The sequence below is a fragment of the Chaetodon auriga genome, chromosome 16, assembly GCF_051107435.1.
Source record: "Chaetodon auriga isolate fChaAug3 chromosome 16, fChaAug3.hap1, whole genome shotgun sequence".
Lineage (NCBI taxonomy): Eukaryota > Metazoa > Chordata > Actinopteri > Chaetodontiformes > Chaetodontidae > Chaetodon > Chaetodon auriga.
Window position 1 is genome coordinate 11,598,637 of NC_135089.1, and position 24,289 is coordinate 11,622,925.

General features: G+C 44.3%; 1 protein-coding gene across 3 annotated transcripts in view; it reads left to right on the forward strand.

The window, feature by feature from the left end:
* The first annotated feature begins 15,045 nt into the window (after positions 1-15,045).
* Positions 15,046-24,289, forward strand: part of tex2 (testis expressed 2) — a 29,511-nt gene continuing 20,267 nt past the window's right edge. The window contains exons 1-2 of one of the 3 annotated variants that reach the window (XM_076751655.1): positions 15,046-15,463; positions 16,359-16,450. The gene's annotated coding sequence lies outside the window, so the exon portion shown is untranslated. Of the gene's footprint in view, positions 15,476-16,358; positions 16,451-24,289 lie in introns of all 3 variants that reach the window. The other 2 variants (XM_076751654.1, XM_076751653.1) reach the window with 2 other exon arrangements.

Consider the following 24,289-nt stretch of genomic DNA (forward strand, 5'->3'; position numbering starts at 1 on the left):
GTACGTGCGTGTTTTGTAACCATGGAACATGAGTTTTAGAAGTTTGTTATGGATTTGTTTTCAAAATGACAGGCTTTCACAACAACTCCCTTCCACTGCTGCGTGCCAGTAGAGAGCGTATGTTTTACATCATGACTCCGCTGCCTCGGAGTGAAAAATGTTCTAACAGCAAAAGATCTGGCCACATGGTATATCTCTCCGTAACCTCGCTTTCATAGGAATGCTTGGTTGTAACTTTCAGTAAAATCAACGGTTTTTGCTATTTCAGAGAATCTGGCTTTATCCTAAAACCTATGTGAATGTTGCCTTCCAGGAAATATTTTATGATCTTTCCTATTGTCCCCTGTTTCCAACAAATCCCAGAATGCCTTGTAACATTCCCTGACACTGATGTTGATGTTGATTCTCATAATCGCTGCATGCAATCTGACGGGTATTCCAGAAAGCTCTTTTGCATTTTTTTTAACATTCACCATGAATGACTTTTAGATAGCTGCGCTGTTTTCGACTGTAGCTTTGATGAAAACATCCTATAATCCATCCCACAGCCTATAATTTGATTTCATGTTGTCTATAACCACATGGATCCCAGGGATGTGAGATTTGTCAGTGTTATGATGTCATACAATATGATAAAATAATTAAAACCTTTTTTAGATTTAGCTTTGGATTATTAGCTTTTATCAGTGTCTTCACTGGCCAATCAGAGCGTGAACTGGGTATGAATGCTGGACTTTTGGAAAGTTGCCGTAATTGTCGGACACAGCTCCGTTATTCCAGCATTGGAGAGGCGTCGGGGGAGGAGGTTCTCGTAGGTGTTTGACCCCCTGACAAGCAGCTCTGATGTCTTTAGTCATATGACCTCTTACTGATAACAAGTTATTCTTAGACAGCTGATGTTGTCTGCTTCTGGACGGCGTGAAGACCATGAAATATGGTTGAAAGCGCACGAAAACTTCCAAAACTCAAGCTTGAGTTTAGAATCCTTTCTAATTTACCAGACGTGCTCTCACTGCCAATAATGAGCCTCCGTGTTCATCACCCATTATGCTTTCATGTGCTTTCCTTATGATCTGATATGTTTATATCATCTGTCTGATCAGAATGATACCGTCAACCTGCCCTGACTGAAAACTGAAATCGTCAGTCATCTAAAGCACGTCTTTCCTTTTTTTTGTTTGGAAACATGTAAACTAGCACCTGCAGAAACCCCCTTTGTCACCTTAAGCTGGGAGCCAGAGAGTAAAGAGAGGATATTGGCACCACACAATGGTCGTAAAAATCCAAAGTATCCCAAACAAACTTCATCACTCCCCTGCTGGGTTGTCCTCCCCTCTGATCTCTCTCCTCTTTCATCCTCCTCTGGTAAGGCCCCCTCTTCCTCTCTCTCCCTTGTCCCCATTCTCGCTCCTTTTCGTCTCCAGGCAACAAGGTAATGGAGGTCTGAGCAGAGAGAGAGAGAGACGGAGACCGGCAGACAGGGAGATAGTGAGCCGCTCTTGAAACTTCGGAGACAGCTATGCCAGGAATGCAGGTACCTGCTGTGAGGACAACAAAGTGAGGAGGACCTCCATAGGAGCGCAGCGTGGGCAAGCAGCACGTCGGTGTGAGGGAACCCAGCCCACATTTCAACTCTGCTCGCCTGCTTCTCATGCAAAGCAGTTGTTCAAAGTTGAGTTTCAAAGGTATGTTTGTCACTGTGTGAGGCTCCTCAAGATGCTACGTGACAGCAGGTCTGAAACGGCGGAGGAAAAAAAAATGAAATGTGCACTGATTATCCAGCTTTATAAAAACCCACCTGAAATATTTATTTACAATGCAAATTCATGCAGAAAGATAAGCATATTTACCACAGAACACGTCCTGCTTATGACTGAAACTTACTGTAAATGACATGACCTCGTCTGACATGGTTGTGGCATATTTTTGTGACAAATAATAGCAGGGTGGGCTGTGATGTTGGTTTTACCGCATAAAAAAGAGAGACTGAAGAAGTCTTGGCTTTCTTTTTCTTGTTTTGTCTGTTTCTTTCACTCTCTACCTCTCTCTGTCTTTCTTCATCTTTCTCTCTCTTTGCTGTCTATGTTTCTCTTCATCTCCCTCTGTCTCTCTCCTAGTCTGTGTTTTATTCAGCAGAAACAGAGAAGCCACATCACAGGGAGACCAGAAGGGTTTGAAAAGGAGGACGGAAGAGAAGAGAGGAGAAAAGAAGAGAAGAGAAAAGAAGTTTATAACAAAGTGTAGGAGAGAGCTTGAGAGAGTGTGTGATGTGGCTGAGTAAAAGGACACAGATGACAGAGAATGCTTTAAAAAAAGAAAAAAGAACATTATTTAGTGGTGGTGGTGTGTGTATGTGTGTGTGTGTGTGCGTGTACACATCGATCTGTGTGTCCCTGCAAGTGCATGAAAGTGTATTGACCTGTGTGTGTTTTATTGTGTCATGTATGTGGAAACATGGGCCGTATACAGATGATGCATGAAAGCATTTCTCTCTCTGCACTTCTCAGCGTATGTGTCAGCGTAGAGCACAATTGTTTGTAGTTAAATGTGTGTGTGGGTGTGTGGGCAGCTGCCCATCTGCCGGGTGGAGTCCCGGGGCCCTGTGGCCCTCACAGCCAACGACTGATGTGATTTAGTGGTGCGGGTCAAAGGTCAAGAGCCCCTAGTCTCCATCTGCGCCTGAGGAAAAGGCCATCAGGATGGGATTAGGCTGGAGTCAATAGTCCTGGTGACATGTCTGCCATCAGTTCACTTCACACACACACACACACACACACACAGATAAATGCACAAATCACAGAGCTTTTATTACCCTTTTACAGATTAACCAAAAGAACATCAGTATTTATACTGGTGTTAGCATTAGCATTAGCTCAGTATTAAAATTTCTATTATTCTAAGCACTAGCTCGAGTAGCTACTGGTGTTTTAGCATTAAAATTAGTATGAAAACTACAATCAGTCATCGGTACCATAGCATTAGCATTCATGTACACATAGATATTAGTATTATTGTGAGTTTCTTCTTTGGAGCATGTCTTAGAATTAGTATAATAAAGCAAAATATAATGTTCAAGGTCTTAAAGAAAATAAAATCTCCTAAAATAACATTTTGCTCACGGTCAGTGTGGTCAGTAGGTTGTGCATGCTAGCGAATTAGCTAGGCAACAGTAATGCTAGCTCAGCTATCCATGTTAGTCACTTGACCCTGGACTTAGCTGTCCACAGTCTCCCATAAACTGTGATGGATGTTTACTGAGGACAGTTTGGGTTGTAATCTGAACACTCACCTTTTGTTTTCCCATCCAAATACATTTTACTAGCTCTGAGGTTTGTTTAAAACTTTAATGATTGTCTGACCGCTCTTTGTTGCCCCGAGACCTCAGCAGTTACTTTGACGACTACAGTGTTACCATAAAGAGCCACAAAAAGAAAACCAAAGATGTTTCCTTTAATGTTAGTTTTATTACCAGCTGTGACAGCGTGGCTGGCTTTGTTTTCACCTTGTGAGTCTGTGTGTGTCATCATGGCAAAATGTGGTCCTCAAGACACCTATTGTGGCAGGAACTACCATTGAAGCGGTTTTTGAGTACTTTTCCAAGTGTTTATATGTCTGAGGACAACTTTTTGCCGACAAGATAGCATCACCACCGTGCAAGATGCACAAAACTTTACAGGTGTGTCTTTGAGATCAAGGCTGGGTTTGAAGATGGGTGTGGTCCGACCCATGAGTACTCATGTAATAATGTAGTAATGATGACTGAGCGCTCGTGGGTCAGAACGTCAACATGCTGACAGGCGTCACGGCTGGTGTGATCCTATCACAAGATCTCTTGTATTAGTACCGCATGAGTATTAGCAGTAGTACTGTATTAGCATTAGCAGGCCGTAAGCTGTATTTCCCAGTTGTCTTTCGCTCTGAGTCCTGAGAATTCAACTGTAAATTCCTTTCAACTTTAACGTAATATCCACATTTCAGAAGACAGCCATGGAAACCTGAGGGAAGTGCTATTTATGAGCAGCTGTTTGACTGACAGACAGGCCTGCGATGGCTGAAGACAAGTGTGTTTGATGAAACATGGCAGGAGCCAAATCCCAGTCAGCCCTCTTATTGAACCTACTGAAGGAGGACTGTGTTGTGGAAAAGTTCCCCAAAGTGGCTCAGAAGAGGAGCCTGTTTTTCTGCAGGTGAAGAGAAAACTGGCGAGTCGGGGGAATAATGTTTATGTATTAGATTTCAAACGCTTCCTTCCTGTGAGGAATCCAGATGTAAAGGTATGTTCTTCTGCCTCAAGGATCTGACGGATTTCTTCTTCTTTTTCTACCTTTTTTTTCTCGATATTTTCTTCTTCTTGGTGTCGTGATGGAGTGACAGAGCTTGGCTCTCCATCATCTCAACACACAGAGGATGTTTGAGCTAAATATGCATGCAGGTCGCTACCGAATGCTGCTTGGCATTCTTTTAAAATGTGGGCAAAGTGTGTTTCCTCACAGCCTCAGACACCTTAAAGTTTGTGCGGTGCAATATTAAAAAACTACCTACCATTAAAGGCAATATCAGTTAAAGGCGCTCCCTATAGACCAGCCAATTTCTGGGCCATTTAAGTGCTTTTCAAGAAAATAGCCTTTTCTATGACGACGACAGAACTTTAATCTTCAAACAAACCTTATCCAGCTCTAGTGGGTTTTTCTCACCACTCTTATCTTCTTGCGAGCGTTGTCGGCAGAGTGAATTTCTATATATTCTTACTTTCTTTGTCAGCATATATAAACAAACCCAAGGCCTTCACAAATACGCACCTCCCTGCTTCCAGAAGTTTGATAAAAGTCCTTTTCTTTCTTTCTCCCGCTACACAGAGAGGAGAAAACGGGTTGTTAGCTCTTTGAGCCGGCTATCAGAAAATCCGGGGGAAATTACGCTGAGCGCAGCAGCCGTACAGCAAAGGGTGATTACAAATTCAAATGGATGCTTTTACATCAATGGAAGCCTTTGAAGACCTCTTAATGAGCAGATAGCTGGAGTTAAACATTTGTGGAAGTGCCATCTTCGAAAGAGAAAAGAGGGGAGAGGGAGAGAAAGTGGCGAGAGGAGAGAAAGAGGGGGAGACGGGAAGGGTTTTTGATCCTGGCAGATATCTGCAGGGCAGTGCTGAGCAACTGTCTATCTCGGACCAGTGATTGTCTTTTGAGAGCTTGCTGTTCAAGGCTCTGTTTGGATATCCAGGGTTAGATGTGGGCTCTCTGAACAAACTTGCACCAGGACAGCATCCCCGCTGCCACGTCCTGATCAATGTCTGTCAGATCTGAAACTGGCATACGTGATGAAAGCTGGATAGAGATACAAAGAGGAAGAACACGAGAGGGTCTGCAGAGGAACTAACGTACTGCAGAATCAAATATTGAAAATAAAATAAGGGAAGGAGACGGCGCGAGAGCAGAAGAGATGGCGAAGGAAAAGACGCAGAGTTGACGCTAAATGAAGTGATAGAAAAGGGGAAGGGGTGAAAAATGATGGAGGGAAGGAATGAAAGAGAGATGGAGGCAGGGAAGGAGAGGATGGAAAGAGAGCAAGGCAAAGGATAAACAAACATAGGGAGGGAGAGGGAGACGGAAGTGTTGTTCCTCCATCTCTGCAAAGCAGCGGGAGTCTAGTGGAGCTTTGAACTTGGCCCCCATTAGAGGCCTGATGACGGTTTGAAGTGAACAGTTGAAACGAGCTAGAGCATTTTAGATGTTAATTTGTTTTTGTTGTGTGTGTGTGTGTGTGTGTGTGTGTGTGTGTGTGTGTGTGAGTGGGCGTATTTTCTCATCCTTTTCAGGGCCTCCGAATCGTTCATAGTCACACCCAATTTAACACAGCAGGATAAAATGCTTCCTTTAGCTTTGTTGTTTTCTGCTCTTTTCCTTTCGTCTCGTTTTCTTTCACCTTTTTTGTTGTCTGAGGAGGCAAGAAAAGGATTCGCGGCGGTTACAGCGCAACTTTAAGTGGAATTCAGCTGTTTTATGGAAAGCAGAAATGAACCTGTGGAGATGTTATCTTCATGCTGTCGAGATTTGATTTGATCCTGTCCTCTTAGGTTTTCCGTCATCGCTTTTTGAAAACACTGATGGAGAGATACATCTTTCATGTGTGAAAGCAGTTTTTGAACACTCATTGCTCAAATCACCGTTGTGCTCACATTCTTCCATCAGCACTCGTTTCTTGTGTGACGCACCGAGAAGTTTGTAATTTGAGGATGGTGATGATATGAAAGTGCTTCGTGAAAGATGAATCTCCCATGAAAACACACGCTGGCACTAGAATAACTTGTGAATAACGTCTGTCTGATTGAGGTTCAGCGACTTGGCCTTCGAATCGCTGTAAACACACAACATTAAATCATGTGTGTGTGTTGGGGAAGGGCAGCTGATGATGGAGTCAAGCTAGAGGAGGTCAGCTGACTTTTTTATGGCGCCTTTGACCTCTGACCCGCGGTCGTATCTCCCATCAGGTCTGCGGCAGTCGGTGAGATCAGAGAGCCAGTCTGGCACCACCACCTCCAGGTTGACTCCCAGCCTTTGTCCCCGAGCTTCCACAGCCAGGGTGACAGGTTCTGGGGGACGCGGCTGGGGGAGAGATGGAAGGGGTCTGGTTGTGTGTCTGGATGAGTCTGGTGTGTAAACACTGAATGTCTGTGATCTGGTGACACATGAAAGGGGGTCTGCCTGTGGGGTTGCCGGCCTGCCGTCTATATGTCGACATCCCCCACCACACACATTAACACACACACACACACACACATGCATACACTGACACCAGATTTATGTATTTATGCATTGCAGCGGCACAGCTCAAAGGGATATGGCTGGAGGGGGATGGGGGAGAGTAGGGGGGGAGAGAGGCCGTTTGGTCTGCAGACAGAGACTGATGGGGTGCCGGGAGTTGGGGGGGGTGGAGGGTGGTCTGTAGGTGACAGGAGAGATTGAAGGGTAGGAGGGAGAGGAGGGTAAGGGGTGGGAGACATCTGGAGAGCGATGATGATGTTGGTCCATAGGTTGTAGTGGTGAAGGACTGGAAATACTCAGCCTGAATGAGAGCACTTCTCAGAAAAGTTACATTTTTGAGTCTCATCATAATTTCATGAGGGCTTCTCACTTTGCGCCGACACTGTTTTGCTCCGCAGCCCTTTATTCTAAACCCTGTTTTGTTTCATCACATCTTAAACCATTTAGAGACAAAACGATACCTGTATGCTATGGTTTATTCCCAGGAAATTGGATTCCTGGGAATACCCGTCCAAACAAATTTCCATTTCCAGACAACCGTAATAACAGGAACTTTCCTAAAACGCATACAACAGCTCATGTGTGCACAGTGAGACACACTGAAAGCTTATTACAATTAACAAACACATTCAACAGTATGGAGAGCTGCACTTATCTCAGAGCAGCATTCCCCTGAAATCTCACACCAAGTGAGTGAGAGCTTTTTAACTGATGAGTGATCTTTGACTTTATTACTATATCCAACATTGCCCTGCGATTACAGAAGGCTCGCACCAGCAGCCTCTGAATGCCAACAGAATATTGGATCAGGGTTTTCTATCTGGTAATTAGTTTAAGTCCGACATATTTAAATCTCTCCGGTCATCGTGTCCAGTGAAATTAATTCCCGAGTTAGATGTGAAAATATTCTGGCTCTACATGCTGTTTCCCCTGCTGCCCCTCTGACGTCCGCCCTCTCTCTCACTCCTCTCCCAATGTCTTCACATCCAACTCAGTGAATAAAGGGTTTAAGACAATTAAGACAAGTTTTATTTTGTGTCTGTTGAGTTTGAATGAAGTGTGATTTACAACGATAAAATTACTGTTTCTGTAAATGGGGTTTGGTGGCTTCGGGGAGAGCGATGTAGCGGCTGGTTCTGTTTAAAAGGAAGGTCTGTGTCTGTGCAGACCCTTTCCATAATGCTGTCAGACACTTGCTGTGAGACACACAATCTGAGCCTGTCAGCCGCAAATACAAACACTTTTAGTGGACGTACAAACGGCCAAACATCCAGAGGATCATCTGCCTGCTGCAGCGCTCTCACACAGTCTTAAAACAATTTCAAAAACTGTTGTCCCCATTAGATACTTAGACAGAAGAACATAGTAAAATAGGGTTCATAAACAAAGATAATAGTTGACTGGACTTTCTCCCATTTGTCTGAGACATTAAAATCTTCCAGAACAAGTGGACCAGTTCCAATTTTTTCAAACAGAAAGTCTTTATGGAATCCCTCAGCTTAATAAAACGACTTTGAAAACACCAAATTAGAAGTTTTAACAAACTTCCTGCAGTTTATCTGAAACTTGAAGGCTCTGAAAAATATTTCGTGCAAAGTGACTCGTCACTAAAGCTGTCAGACAAAAGTAGTGGAGTAGAAAGTACTGTATTTCCCCCGAGATGTAGTGGAGTCGAAGTATAAAGTCGCAAAAAATGGAAATACTCAACAAAAGTACAAGTACATTGAATTTGTACTTAAGTCCAGTACTCGAATAACTGTCTTTAGTTACATTCCACCACTGCCTGCGTGTGAAAATTCAGCTGTTGAAGAGACTCAAACATGTAACTGTAGTTCAGCATCAGTGTGCAGTAGCAGAAGCTGAACACTAGAGGGTGGAGGTCTCTGCCTCCACTGAAGACACATTACACTGATGATACACTGTTAAGAGGAGGTAAATTAAAGCTTTGCAGTGTATTTTTGTGAGCCGAACCTGTTTATAGTTGTAATGTCTTATTATAAGCTCGTCTGTTACCTGTAAAATACCTTAAATTGGACTAATCTGTGTGGAAATAAAACGACTGAAAACCAAACATCTGTTGTTTGAGTGGATGAAAATGTAGAAATGAAAGGATTTCATGATGAAAGTTTGAATCCTAGTGAGTTTTATGCTGATTTTGTAGAGCTGATGTGCCGGGAATGATGCCATTTTTGATGTTTTCTTCTTTACTGAGTTCTCACGTTAAGACGTAAGAGCAGTCTCTCAAGTGGAGAAACAGTGAGAGTTTCCACGATGACTCAGACTGAAGTGCAGATGTGTTAATGCGCCTCAAAAATGAGCCACCAAGTTGGATGTGTCCTTTAACACAGGAATGAAAGCTTGATGTTATTTGAGTCTACCACAGGCTGTGTGCTGTTCCCGAGGTGCGAGTCTTACACTTTACCCGGACCCTGTCGTCTTATTTCTAAACGCAGAGCTTTAGCGCTCAAATTGAGGATTTGTGTTTAAATGATCACATTAAAGGCTCTCTGTTGGGGTTCTGCGATTTCCTTGACAATTTTAAATGATGCTCTCCAGCATCTGATCACACATGAGAGACAAATAACAGTGTGACGCAGCTTCAAAGGCCTCAGCAGGGCCCCTCGGGTCCTTATCTTCTTTCCATCTTCATACGATTGTCTGTTGTTCATGTTTTCCTTTCTTTTGGTTCTTTCAGCTGAAATATTATGACCCAATAATGACTTTTTAAAATGTGCTCATGAAAATTGCACAACATTGCTTAAATGTGAGAGAAATATCATCCACGTTTTTAAACCTATTATGCATTGTTGAAAATGAGAGCTGATTGATTCATAAATCCTTTGGAACTGCAGTCTGTTTGAAATTGACCGGTCAAACCTTACTAATATATTTCCCAGAATAAAAGTTCCTTGAACCCTCTTTCAGTTTTCAAAGGTAGCCTTCACTCGAATGATTGTAAAAAGATTATTTTAAGATGATTTCAGACAATAAATCTCAGCTAAATTCAACTGAGATAATTCAAGGTGATCTCCTGAGCCGCGGCTTTAATGTCAGACGCCGTGGTTGAAACAGTCATATCATATTATGTTTGCTCAAAATCACAGATGGCATTTTTATCCTAAAAATGAACACAAGAATCATTTCAGGCCCCAGAACAGTCTTTTACTCTCTTCTTGACTGGCAAACAGCTAAGCCTTCAAGAGCAGAGAGAGAGGGAGAGAAAAGGATAGAAATAAAGGGGGGATGTCTGGGTAACTTCAATAGCCTCTCTGTGTCCATCTAATATGGAGGGCTAGCATGCTGGGAGTTGGCCCTTTCCATTCAGACAGACCCCAAACTCATAAAGACCTCTTCTATGGCCCCCAACCTGAAACCCACCCACCAAAGCCCTCGCTGGTATAGGCCCCTTCCATGGGAACTTGCAATCTGCAACGTAATCCCACTTTGGCCCCTGGAGAAGCCTTTCCAAACAAACCATGTGAGTCCTAATACCCAGGGCTTCACAAGTGGCTCCTGGCTAGGCCCGAGCTCCACCACCACCAACAACTTGGCCCTCCTTCTTCTTTTTTTCCTCATTCTCTCGCTTTTCTTCTTTCCACGGATAGACGACAAAAGAAAGGGATCTCCTTCTAATTGCTTCGAAGATTGAAAAGCTGAGAGGGGTGGTGGGCGGCTACAGGGGGAAATGAGACGGAGGCTCTGGAGGCAGCGGGGGACTGTCAGTCTGGCTTTGCCCGCCCTGGGTGTGCGGTAGCTGGGATAAAGGAGCTGGCAGGACAGCCTCTGCTGCAGAGCTGGGCTGAGTGGATCAGAGTGGAGGCGGGCGACTCCCAGGGCCCAGCTTTACAACTCCGGCCAAATGGAGAACTATGAGAATGTGGAGGAGCTGAGGCAGCTCTGCTGGAGGCCCTCTTCACTCATGGGAAAGGACGTCTGGTCTTCACAACCGGGATTCAGAAACCGTAGGCCACTGAGAACAGTGTGCTCAAGCCAAGGAGTATCTGACAGAGAGAAGGCAGAAACATAGGTATTGGTAGCCATCCAAACCTTCTGCCCTGCATGAACAGTCCAGCCACTATTGATCAGTGCGGCGGTGGATGATGAAGCCTGTGAACACACAGTTGGGGTGGTCCGTGACCTTTGGATCTGTCGCTATGACATGCAGAGTTGCTAATAACACACACACAGACACACACACTGACCTCTGCGGTAAGCCGTGCCACAAGTCCACACCTCTTTCTCTCGCCCTGCCATCACCCGGCAGCAGCAGCAGCAGCTCCTCTGCAGCTTGGCGGAGGAGTTCTGCTCAGCTGTTTGGCTGGTGTGAAGCCCGAAGGGGACAAAAGGGAAAGGAGCTGCTGTGATGCTCAAGATAACATTAGATAACATTTCAACTGCCAGCTCCCTGCCATTCAATGAAAGGACTCACACAGCCCAGATTTTTTTCCTGTAACATGAAAACAAAATTTGAGGAAAAAATAATTTTGTTGGGGTCAGAGTACTTAACACATCATGTTAAGTTCAAAGGCTCAAAGCAAAAGGATCCGCTCCTCTGTATGTGACATGAGATCCAGAGGATTTTGGCCTCACGAGCTCCAGAAAGTTCCCTCAGTCTCCCCTCCCTGACCTCCTTTCATCCCTCCATCCCTCCGCCTTTCTTCTTTTTAGTACAAATCAGCCACTCAATGCCATGCACATGTTTTAGTGTTATTTGAACTCTGGCAGAGAACTTCAAACAGCTTTCAGAGTGAAGCGAGTTTTTTCCTCTCTTGCTCTCTATCTTTTTCTCTTTTTGAAAGAACACAGCCGTGCTTCCAAGTACACCTGATCAGAAGGTCGAGAGATGGGGATTATGATATGCAAATGAGGCTTTGTTATCAGCGTTGACATTCGTTATAAAGCTGAACAGAGGAGAGGTAAGATGAAAAGGTGGCAACTCACCCCCCTCTACTCCTTTTAGCATAACCTCCTCTCTCAAACACATTGGCTTTCCTAAGCCCCCCCACCCCTTTTTTTTCTCATTTAGATCAAAAGGTTACACACAACAAAGAAAGGCCTGTGTGGAAAAGAAAAAGCACCCTGTACACTCTTCTGTGCACTTTTACACAGTCAAGACTATTGATTGGTCAACTGCCCCAAAGGTGTGTGCACATCTGTACAATATGTGTGTGTGTGTGTGTGTGTTTATGTTTCTGTGTGCATGCGCGTCTTGATTCAACTGTGTCCTGATGAGGTTGTCGTCTCTTATGCTGTTTAGGCAGAACGGAGGTCTTTGCAATTACCAAATGCCGTAGAAAGGCTTTCATGTCTCTCCCCCGCTGTGACAGGATAAGGACGAGGACACACAAGTACACGCGCGCACACACACACACACACACGCATACACTGAGAGATTGAGTCCTTTCATATACACACAGAAACATGCATATGGTTGCCCCCCTGTTCAATCTGTGCATGGTTCAGTTCAAAGGAGTCCAAGCGAGGTGGCAGTCGGTGCTGCTTTTCCAGCTATTAGCCTGGCCCGCCATCTGCAGTGATCGAGTGAGGAGTGGGTTTTATGAACTTCATAAAGGGATAGTTATGAGAACATCAGAGTGGAGATGGGCTGTCTGGCCTTTGAATTTAGCAGCAGGGGTCCTGAGTGCTTTGATGTGAATCACACTGTTAAATAACTTCTGAGAGGTAGAGGGAGCTACTGGAACCTTACAAAAAGGCCAAGCCCCTGTTATATAAGTGATAATTGACCCAGCTCTTTTTCTTTATTTTCTTTTACACCTCGAGTACCCTTCAGCAACAACAACACATGAATAAAAGTGAACCCATCAGGTAGACATCATCATGTACGCCGTGAAACTGTACTCCACATCTCTGACAAGAAGCTACATGAGGCTAATGTTCTTCTAAAAATCAAATACATCACTCTCTCTCTCTCTCATAGTTGCAAAAAACTGCGGCTGGGTCCATTTAGCAGGTGTTCTGCAGCTTTCAATCACATCACATGACCTTCATCAGCAGATGGTCACATTTTCAGTTCAAGACTTGTTGGCTTGTAAGCTGAAGTTCAAAGTTCCCACTCTATCTTGGAGCACTTAAAGGTGCATTTAGTAGCTGCTCTGGAGCGTTTGATCACATGACACGACCTTCATCAATAGTTGGAGTTTGTCCAGGTGTCATGAAACTATCATGAAAATACTGTCAACAGCAGTTTCCAAGATCAAGAATGACCTTTGAAAATCAATAACCTGATGCCTAAATTTGATCTTTGGTTTGATTGTCTCCATCCATGGTGTCACTGGTGGAGGCAGAGACTCAAACAGACAAGGTGTTTTGGGTATCATCACCCACCAGGTAAGGGAGAAAAGAAGAAATGTTGGTTTTTATTACAGCCTTTTCAAATTTGGAGAACAAACAGGGCGACACCATAGCTTTGAGGGGTCTCTATGAAATGCAACATCACCTTTGTAACATCGCTCTCTCTCATTTCCTTTCAGATCTCTGCTGTCTGTAATAAAGGACAAAAGAGCCGAAAAAATACTTTAAAGAGCGAGAACACACACACTTAAGTAAGCGCAGACCAGAAAATGAAACTCAACTTGCTCCGTGCTTCTTCTTTTTTTTTTTTTCAATCATGTTTGATTTTTGTGATGAGTTTCATTTTGATGGGGTCGTGGCAACACACAGGTCAGACACAGACGAATGATGTGAAGATTCAATGCTTCCTGTCCTCTTGACCACACTGGAATCCATTTACATCCTCTAATTACAGAAAAAAAAAATCTTTTTAATATTCACTCTGCCTTTCTATGGTTTTATAAATCTCATCTAAAACATAACTCACTATGGCCTGCGGGTGGCGCTGCTATTCCACCTACCAGTTACCAACGTCCTCCTCAGTGTGAACCGCAGACTTAATCCAGCAGTCAAATAAAACAGGAGGGAAAGTATCCAGGTGCTTTGCAGTGGATCATGATGGATTTGGATACGGTTTGCATGCAATCAGATGACTGCTGACTTCAAACTGATCAAATCATTTGAACGCATGTTCACGTCTTTTATGAATGGAATCACTTTTATTTACAAGGAGTACTCAGACCTTTGACTCAAGTAAAAGTACTAATACCACAGCATGGAAATACTCTCACTCTCACTAAAACTACAAAAGCTTTAGCATCAAGATCAAATTAAAAAGCATTAGCATCAAAATAAACTTAAACTACCAAAAGTAATAGCACTCATCGTGACCTATTTCACAAAAATATACATTATGTTGGTGGATTATAATTCTTCTGCATTTATGTGTTCATCACTCAAAGTAGAGCTCATGTTAATGACTTTATACAGTTTAATCTATAATAATCAGTCATCATTTATTTGTTAATTAGATTTTGTATCAGTAAGCTGAATCTGCAGCATCACTGCAGACCCCTCACATCCTGGACACAACCTGTTCCTACTTCTGGCCTCTGGCGGGTGCTACAGATCAATGAAAGCCAAAACAACCAGACAAAAACAGTTTCTTCCCACGAGCCGTCACCCTGATGAACAGTCACAGAGTCAGGAGCCCTCTGACACCAAAACATCCACTGATTGGCCCTTATCATCCAATAATGCCGTTTTTAATATGTTCATCCATCTCTCATTGTCACTGTCACCATGATTCCCTGCACTTTGTAAAAAAAAAAAAAAAAAAAAAAAAAAAGTATATTCCTGATTTCCTGCCAGAATATATGAATATGTGAGATTTACTGCAGTCCTGTGAATGCAGCATCTGGGTCCACTAGATGGATCCCTTCATCACTCAGCGGGGCGTCTGCGGAGAATCATCTCAGAGGAAACACCTGTAGATCGATCAAATAATGCAAATAGTGTCAGGTGAGAGGCAGGAAGCGGACGCCTCTGAGCTCTCCGTGGAGATGCAGGACTCACGTGGGCCGTTTCCCCTGACGTAATCACGTCAGCCCGGTAGGTGGCAGCCTGTCCAAGCGAATTTAATCAGATTAATCGAGCCGAAATTCGGATGTTTATGCCGGCCACCAAAAATCCTGAGCGCCTGGTGGATCTGATCCAGAGGTGGGCTGTGTTAAGTTATCGTTTCTGTCAAAGGAAGAACACGGCGGCGTCTAAAAAAGGGCAAACACTCAGTTTATGTCTGTGCTATTGTGTTTTCACCAGCTGATCACTTGTCTAGTTGCAGCCTTTTTTTTTTTTTGAAGCGAGTCAGGACTGTTTGTGGAGGGGAACCCGCGTCTTACAGACATACTGCAACGCCATGACGCAATTCACACTGTCCTGCTGCAACACTATAAAATATGAATCACCAGAGTGCCGACGGTGGGATCTTTGGATGTAAATAACATTTACATGCTGAAGGGGGGTGGGGGGGGGGGAGGTGTGGCGCTGACCAGCTCCCATTCACCAAGATCGATACGCGTCCGGAGAGCTCGCGCGTTTGGGGCGTGAAAAGCCGTACCGGGGATCAGCTTTGATCACTGTCTGCTCTCCGACTCTCGACGGGTGCACAGGCCAGACCGCCAGACAGCCAGCCCGCCCCTCGGCAGCCCGCCGTGCCTCCGTCCCTCCGCAGGCTCCGGGCAGCGAATAAAACGCGCTCCACGCAGGGATCCTGATCGCATCACGCAGATTCAGAGCCTGGATGCAGAGCGAACCGGTGGCCTGCACACGAAGATGCGATAACTACGGTAAGATTAAAGGTGCGTTTGCTTTTTTCCCCTCCTTTTTTGCTTTGAGCATCAGCTGTTGGGTCCATGGATGTATGACAGCCCGGCTTCGCTCAGACATAAACCAGCGCAGAGCCGAAGATATGAGGAGGACAAAGGGGCGGATGGAGCGAGAGGAGCCGCAGCTTTAAATATTTTAGATTATTAGTGTTAATAGAGTGGAAAAGCATGAGCAGAGATGTGCCCTTCCTTTTACAGCAAACACATTGAATAAAGCTCTGGATAGTTCAGTCTACTGTGGTGTACTTCTCTGTTAAAGCACATTGCTGCGGCTGTTCTGGGTTTAAACCCCCTGTGTTTGGATCATATTGCCTGTTAGAGCTGCTGCCATGTGGAATGGGTTTATTCTAGGAGGTGACACCGTCCATGTAGCCTGCTGTGAACTGCACATGAGCTTCTCAGTCCTCGCCTCTCGGTTCCCCCTCTAGTAGCAGGCCCTCAGCATCACAGCTGTACAAGACAGTGATCCATCAGACTTTCATCTCTGTGTCAACTAATTACACCCACCCTTTATTGTGGGGACAGATCAGTGTAGGCCTGCATGACTTTGCTTATCAGATCATTGACAGGGGTTTCTGCCCGGCATCCTCATGTGAGCTGGTTCCGTACAGAGCTGCGAGGTGGCTTCTGATACAGGTGTGTGTGCAAATATGTTTAAAAACTGGTCGACACACACTCTGTAGAGGTAAGATGATGCGTGACACCCCACGCCCACTCGCCCACCCTTATGGTTTCACTCAAAGCTGAAGTTGTGGCTGCTCGCTCACAGCATCAGCATGAGAAGTTGTATGTGATGATAACAGTTGTAAGTTACGAATGTGTAAACAAATGTGTCTCCCTGTCACTGTGTGTCTAGGCATGTTAGCACCATGATCCATGGCTGTGGTGTTCAGTGTGTCAGTGCAGACTGTGTTGCAAGAGGAGATTGAATGCCTCTAAAATCTCAAGGTAAGCCTTCTCCCCCTTTGACCTTGTGTGTGTGTGTGTGTGTTTGGCGGCGGGGGGAGTGCTGAAATTGATCCATGGCCTTGAACGGCTGCACCCCATCTCTCTTAATTACGTCTCTTTCATCCTTCACTAAACATCTCGAATGCAAAGACGTGTTTGTATACATTTTTACCTTTTCAGATGCTGCCTGTATGACTTTTATTCTTTATGTCGACATCTATAGCCCACACTGAGGGGGTGGTTGTAGATGCAAGCGGGGCTTGTGTCAGCAAGTCTAAAGAGAATATCTTTCTTAAGCCTAATTAGACAAATTGCTTTGAGGGTAAAAGCAAACAGTGGCAGCTGAACCATCTGAATAAGCTGTTGTTTGTGGGTAACAAATGGGGGCTTGATGGCACACTGGAGACTAAAAGCTCAAAATACAATTTGAACTAAGAAAACTGAGTTTGTGTAAGTGGGAAGCTGAAGATGTGATTGGATGGGTCTGTGCTCATGTACTGTGTGTGTGTGTGTGTGTGTGTGTGTGTGTGTGTGTGTGTGTGTGTGTGTTTTTACACATCTGTTGTGCTGCAGGCTGTGAACTTTGAAGTTGCTCAGATTTAAAATAATTCAGCTTGAGGGCATCTTGCCTGAGTCAGCGGTCCACCCTGACGTTCCCCTCTTTGTGGTTTGAACCGGTGTGTCAGTGGATGGGATGTGTTAACCCACGTGGATGGACCTTGTGCTGGTCAAGGTGTACATGTTGGTGTGTGCGTGTGTGTGTGTGTGTGTTGTAGTACTTATTTAATTCTAGGAACCAATTGTAAATTGAAACTTATGAGATGTGAGGTTAGTTTGTTAAAAAAAAGGGGGATTTCATAATCTGATTGTATAATTATAACTTTATGGTACTGTGTATGACATGCAAGGTCATATATACTTGGAATACAATGATGCTGTGCCATCAGCAGGAGATGGGGGAATAAGAAAAACTGGTGACATAGCCAGTGTTTGTAGTAATATGTGCAAGCGGAAGGTGCCTGAGGTAGCTCCTGTTGCACGTATTAGATTAGTAACCACCAGGGGTATTCCTCCTACTTAACTAGGATGTCAACTGATACACATCCGAGCCAGATAAAACAACGTATGTGTGAAGAGTCCTGGAGGAAGGAGAATAGAGGAGAGGATGGGGAATTAGACTCGAGAATAGGATATGTGTATTGTTCCTGTTAGACTGTTGCAGAGGCAAAAGTGCATGTTCCATCTCATTGTTGTCACAACGCAACTTCTCCTTTTATAAATATCAAAATGAGTTTGCAGATTGTAGTCTGCCTGACAGCGTGGTTTGTCCCCAAAGGTGGTTTGAAGTTACAAACAGATCCTTGCATGATGTTGCAAGTTTTAGACCCTCATGCATTGGTCTGTTGTCTTTTAGCTGCTCTGGCTGAACTGGAGACTCATAATTTTCTACACCTTTGGTCTGGGGTGGGTTTTGGATCTTCTAATTTTGTTTCTAGTCTTCATGCTACAACAAACAGTGATATTTTTGACAATAGGGTGCTTCCAGCTCTGTGGCAACAGTTCAGGAAAAGGCTCTTTCCTGCTTCAATGTGACAATGCCCAAAGGAAGATTCATGAAGTAATGGTGGTTTGTTTTGGAAGAACTTGACTGACCTGACAGACATCAACCCCATCCAGCATCAGAGCGTGACTTCATCGATGCAGCACGGTACCAGACATCATTTGTTCAGTTATGGGTGTCCACATACTTTTGTCCATGTGCCGTATCTGTTTTATGGATTCTGGTGGAGAAAATGTGATCTGAAAATGAAAATAGTGATACCAAGTGCCACCTTGCTCATGGATTGTGTTTGTAAGGTAACAGACATGCAGCACTATTTTGATATGAAAGGAAACACACATGCATGAATACGTTCACACACACATCCTACACAACCCCCACTGTTTAAATGCTAAAGCCGGTGGAGCAGCCATCGGCGCTCGTCACCGTGACGAGCAGCCACAAGTGTCACAGCTAATGGCTTCTGATGCTGCCACAACTACGTGTGTGTGTGTGTGTGTGTGTGTGTGTGTGTGTGTGCGCACTCATTGACCTGCCATTTACCAGGATATGAATTGAATGAAAGCACACTAACAAAGCCCATACTCCACAGCTGCTGAAGATACATCTGTTTTTGCTTCCACTAAAGAGAAAGAGAGAGCGAGTAATGGGTAGTGCTTTCCTCTTACTGCGGCTATCTCACCAAACAGGAAGTTAATGTTAGAGAGGAAGGAGGAAGCCTTTGTTTAGCAGATCACACACAGAGATTTGACATACACACACTGAATACACACTTGGCATGCACACATTGCACTCAGCATGCAAACAAATTATATGTATGAGGCGAGTGCAGTGCAAAAACAGTTAAAAACAGCTGCTGAAAACACTCACAAATGTGCAGTGCATGTGGAGATGGACTGACACGTTGTTGGTTTTGGTCTTTTCATTAGATGTTTTGACAACCTTAAAGAGTCTGGAACAACACTAGCCTTCTCCTTTTGGATATGACACTGTTGTGAGCCGTACTTATCACATTATCACCACAGAGGATTCAGATATAATCGGTGCATACCGAGATCTTATTGTATGTGGATGCTAACACAATACTGTTGCATCTATTTAAAGCTGGGACCTGTATCGAAAGTTTGAAAAAAAATATCCTGTCCCCTCCTTTCATGCCACCAAAGCCGCTCCACCAAAACACATGAACTGCCCGACTATTAGGACGAGTCCTCGAGACAGCGTTGAGGGAGTAGAGTGTAGCACAGAGGTGTGGAAGTCTCATTCATATGTAAGAAAACACCTAATGTTATCATAATGAACAATAACCAGTCTAACAGACATACAGCAACCATAACGTCACTTTTCAGTCTTTGCATTGTTTAGCAGTGCAAGCTGCTGCAGGTAAACATGGAACTGCCGTTTATTCTGCCATACTTGTGCAACTACCTCGCTGTAGCTTTAGCAAGATCTCTGTTTAGCCTTGTGGGAGACTCCAGTCATGCGCAATGTGTGCACACAGGTAGGCCATCCAGCCGTTTCATTTGGGCTAAATGAAATGATTGGTTGAGCCTATTACAGGTCTGCACCAGCCACAGCTTTTCTTTTTATCAGAGCATTTCATTTACTGATTGTCGGGATGTAAAGAGAATTTCAGCGAATATAACAAAAAGTTCTTTTCACATGAATTACCCGCTTTGACACTCACCCATTAAAGGTGGATATTCTGTGAGATTCTCGTCATAAATCATCCAAGACGCTTCTATCTGGTAACGGTTCCATTAGCGCTCTAACTTTTCTGCTACTGACACTTCAGAAAAGTGCCGACCGCCTCTCACTTACCACCAGTACTGCTGACTTTGTGTGATCATGTAACTAATATGCTAATTCTGCTCAGTCTCTGCGCCGATGCCTCTATTGTGTGGCACATCACTGTCAAAAATCGGGGAAAAAAGAAATGGATTAGATATATTGAGCTGCTTTCAGTGGAATTTTCTAATGATGGCGGTCGGGCTGGCGGCGCTGTTTCTCCAAGTCTAGCAGGAGGTAGTTGGGGTAAATGTGGGAGTTCAGTATTATATTTAAGAGTCTTCTCTTATTAGCCACAGGTTATTAGCTCCAGACAGTCTGCACTGTTTGCCGTGCACAACAGCCCTACTCAGTGAGTAAAATGGGCCGCTTGGTGGTCTTACAAGATAAAAACACAACTTCTGTAAATACGCTCCCAGATGATGTTTTTCTGTTTTTCTCTGTCTCTGCCCCCCACGTCTCCCTCCATCACTCCATTCATCATGTAATTGGGTGGATTATGACTAATACCAAACCCTCCAGCTGTTTGGGGGCTGTCAAGCAGCTTTCACACAGATTATAAATTGCTTAATATATTTGGATGCCTGTTTGTTTGTGTGTGTTCAGACAGGACTGCGCATTCATCCACCTTTTGATCTCTAAACTGTCAAATCGGTTTAGGCTGCGCCAGACATTGATATTTATCGAAGTGGAGCTTTAAACCCATATGGCACCACTAGAACAAATCAACAGCTTGTAATGATGCAAACGAGCACATTTATGTCTTGATGCTCACAGAGAAGAGTCAGCAGCTGAAGTTGTCAGGAGAAAGTGTATTGATGTTGACAGCCATAATTAGAAGTTATTAATTGATCAGGCGCTCGTGTTTTGGAGACGACGCCCTCTGATGAGCGAACACACTTTCTCTGTGTCTTTCACCCATCACAAAGAGGGAGATCTGAGCTTTTTTCCATTCTTTCTTGTGCTTTGGTGTAGTGCCTACACTGCATCCTACACACACACACACACACACACACACACAGAAAGAGAACCCTTCGCTGAGGATCTTGGGTTGACAAACACACTCCTAGGAGACCAAGGTTATACAGTGAGGAGGAGCTGCCTTGCCAAACAATAGGATGTGAGGATGAGTGCGGAACCAGATGAAAGCTTCACTGTTGGCATGGCAACCACCCGATGATCTGCATGGCGAGGTTGGATGTTTGATGTGTTGACGGCGGATTCTGGGTTAGAGAGAGAAAGGTGAAGGAAACCGGTTTGATCCGGCGCAGCTGCGTGAGTGCTCTGTTGTTTTATTGTTGTTGTATCCTCTCTCCTCCTTTCATTAAGAGAGGGCTGCTTGATTCAGAGCAGTGACGCTCACCATCAAACCTCTGCTCAGTGTTTCCTCTGATGCTGCCGGGGCTCGCAATGCTGCCGGTCGATGTGCTCAGAGCCTGGAGGAGATCTGTGCACAGTTTGTGTGTTTACATGTGCATGTGTGTTGCTGTTAAGCGAACGTGTTGGTCTGACAGGCATATTGACACACCACATATTAATATTGAGTATCAGGCAGTGAGTGTTGTTCACTGTCAATATGATGACAGTCTCCTGCTGGAGCAGCTGCATCAGAGCTGTGTGTAAAGCCTGCTGTGAAATCGGATTTTCTTTGCCATTTCTATTTTTCTAAGTGGACCGTTTTATTTGAATCACTTTTTATCAAAGGTCGGCATTCAACAGCAGAGATTCGCATCCACTTCTCATGGAATAGATGTGCTTCAACAGGCTTTTTGAGCTGTACTGCATGCCATACATGCTGTTTCACATGACAGCACTGGAGGAAATGTTGCACACTTTTATTTTAATGTTCAGTGAATAGAGCTGACGCTGCAACACAGTCAGTGTTTATTTCTGCACAGATGTGTCAAACTTTACATTGCTTTACGTTTAAGTTTTGGCTAAGGTTATGCTGAGGCAGAAAAACCACTCGGTTAGGGTTCGGGAAAGATTATGTTTTGGCTTAATACCCAGTTTTGTCGGCACAAACACAGCTCAAACAGCAGCCATCTCACTAGCTGTCACCCCACCACCATCACCTCCTCCTCCCGATGAGGAATTCTGCTCTTATACATACCTGTAATCTAAACTGTCACTTTGATTCCTATTGGGAAAAAAAGGTTGTTATGATACTGATGAAATGTACAAATGTAATGTATCCGTGGTTTGCAGAAACATACAATGCCAACATTTCATTCTGGCGTCTGGGCTGCGATATGAGTCAACTGACGTTCAATCAACAGAGAATAAATTAACAGCTATACAGAAAATGTATTTTAGTCAAGAGAAAATTAATTGGCAGCGATTAATTGTCTTTTTTTTTTTTTTTTACAGCAAAAGATGCCAAAAATGAACTGGTTTCAGTCCCTCAGATGTAAAGATTTTCAGTATTTTGAGTCTTGTATGTTCATCAAATTAATATATTTGAGTTTTGGTCTGTTAATCAATCAATTCAATGATTCACAGAAAGACATTTCTCACTTTAATTGATGACTGAAGCAGTCGTGTGTCTCAGCACTAATATTGCATTTTGGTATAAAAATAATGTCATCCGCAGCTTTATTAAACAGTTTTGATCAAACATTAATGAGTGTTGGTTCGTGTGCGCAGACCCTGCGGTGGGAAGAGCAGTGGAGCCCAAAACTTTGAGCTCGCATCACTTTTTCATCTTTTCTTGGAAAGTCAGTCGTCTCACTTGAGTCCTGTCTGTCCCTTTTCTTCTCCTCCGTGCACACCCCTTTATTCCTCCATCAATCTGTCCTCCAGTGAGTGCTTTAAGTGGCCGGCCTTGGCGTTATGGGACTAACACCTCGACAGCAACCAACCCCCCCCCCCCCCCCCCCCCCCCCCCCAGAGCTATTTTAAGAACTGCTGCTTGTGTTGCTTCCTCACAGTCAGAGTCAGGTCAGAGTCTTTTGAGGTGTAGAGGGTGTAGTTCGGCCATGTTGAACTCTTCTCACAACTAGTGAAGATCTTACTTTCTTGCCATTTCTGTCCTTACTCCCTCGCTGCATGCCTTTATATAAGTGTACAGTAAGTCTGCATACATGTAAGTGTACAGTACTGTGTGTGCATGTGATGTAACCAGGGAGCTAGTAATGACTTGGACCAGTGTTGCCTGGAGAGAGCAGTGGAGCATGAAAAAAAAAAGGCCTGTGCAGTGTTTACCTGCTCTCTGCTGTTATGTGACTCTGTGTCTGTGGTTTGTAGTGTGCTGGAGGACAAACAAGCCTCCTCAGCCTTTGTGTCTTTTGCTATTCCACCCTCTCCACGTGCTTTAGATGCTCTCTGCTGTTACCAGGACCTGCATACATCATGTGACCAAGGAGCTCGTTTCTTGTGTGTGTCTCTGGCTGTCAGTCGACTGCCTCTCTCAGCCTCTCCCTCTCTCTTTCTGTGCATCCTGTGTTCATCTCCCGTCTCTCTGTCTCAACCGATCTATCTTCCCGCTGTCACCCTCCCCTTTTAATGCCTCGCCGACTTGTTTTTCACTTTTCCGCCTGCCCCATTTTTCACGCAGTCATCCGCTCTGTATGCTCCAGACGCCGGCCTAAATTTCTCTTTCCTCGTTTAACTTTTCTGTTTGATCTTCATTCTGAGGGAATTTGGCATGCTAACTTAACATCCTTCAGCAGAGGTCGTGTCAGTCTGTCCTCGACACCTGCTGACGCATCCAATCGCATCAGCACACTGTTACTTAAAGAGAAGTATTTAGTAGTTTGGCATTTTTACCGAGTGCAACCAAGGAACAACACTGACAAGAGTCTGGCGTAGAGTACGGTGGCCTGAAGTGGACAGAATGGAGAAGTTCTCAGCTGAATAAATACAGCCAGCAAAAATCCAACAGATATACCCACAAAATACATCATGATGCAAATGATCCCACTTTGAGCGAAGTTTGCTCAGCCCACGCCGTCCTCGTCATTTCAAGGCTGTGAATGTGTAATTTCCAAATCAGAGCACAGGCTTGAAAGTTGTTTTTCAAAAGGCAATCTCAGCACCTACTGAAGTAACTGTTGAGTCATTGGTATTGATCCACGACTTAAAATAGCTCCCATGAATACAGATATATTGTGGCCATAAAGGGCTATAAAAGTCTTAAAGGGGTAACGCGCTGATTTTTCTCATTAAAGGCTGTTTTCAGGTGTTGGGGAGTGCGACTGCATGTGTGAACAAAGATGCCCGCTGAGGCTCCAGAGGGAGCTGCACCAAGTATGATAAATTGCTTCAAGGGATGTGACTTGTTTCGGTTGGAGCTGAAGACTTTAAAATGGAAATAAATGTGGAGGTGTGGAGTTAGAAAGAAGTGAGTTTAGCAGACCTCTGTAGCTCTCCATCCCTGCTCGAGGCTACATTAGTGCTGCTAACGTAACACACCCAAGATCTCTGACCATCCTGGCATTTTTGGCAAAAGGCAATATTGTTGGGTTTTGTTTTATTTGTTGGGGGGGGGG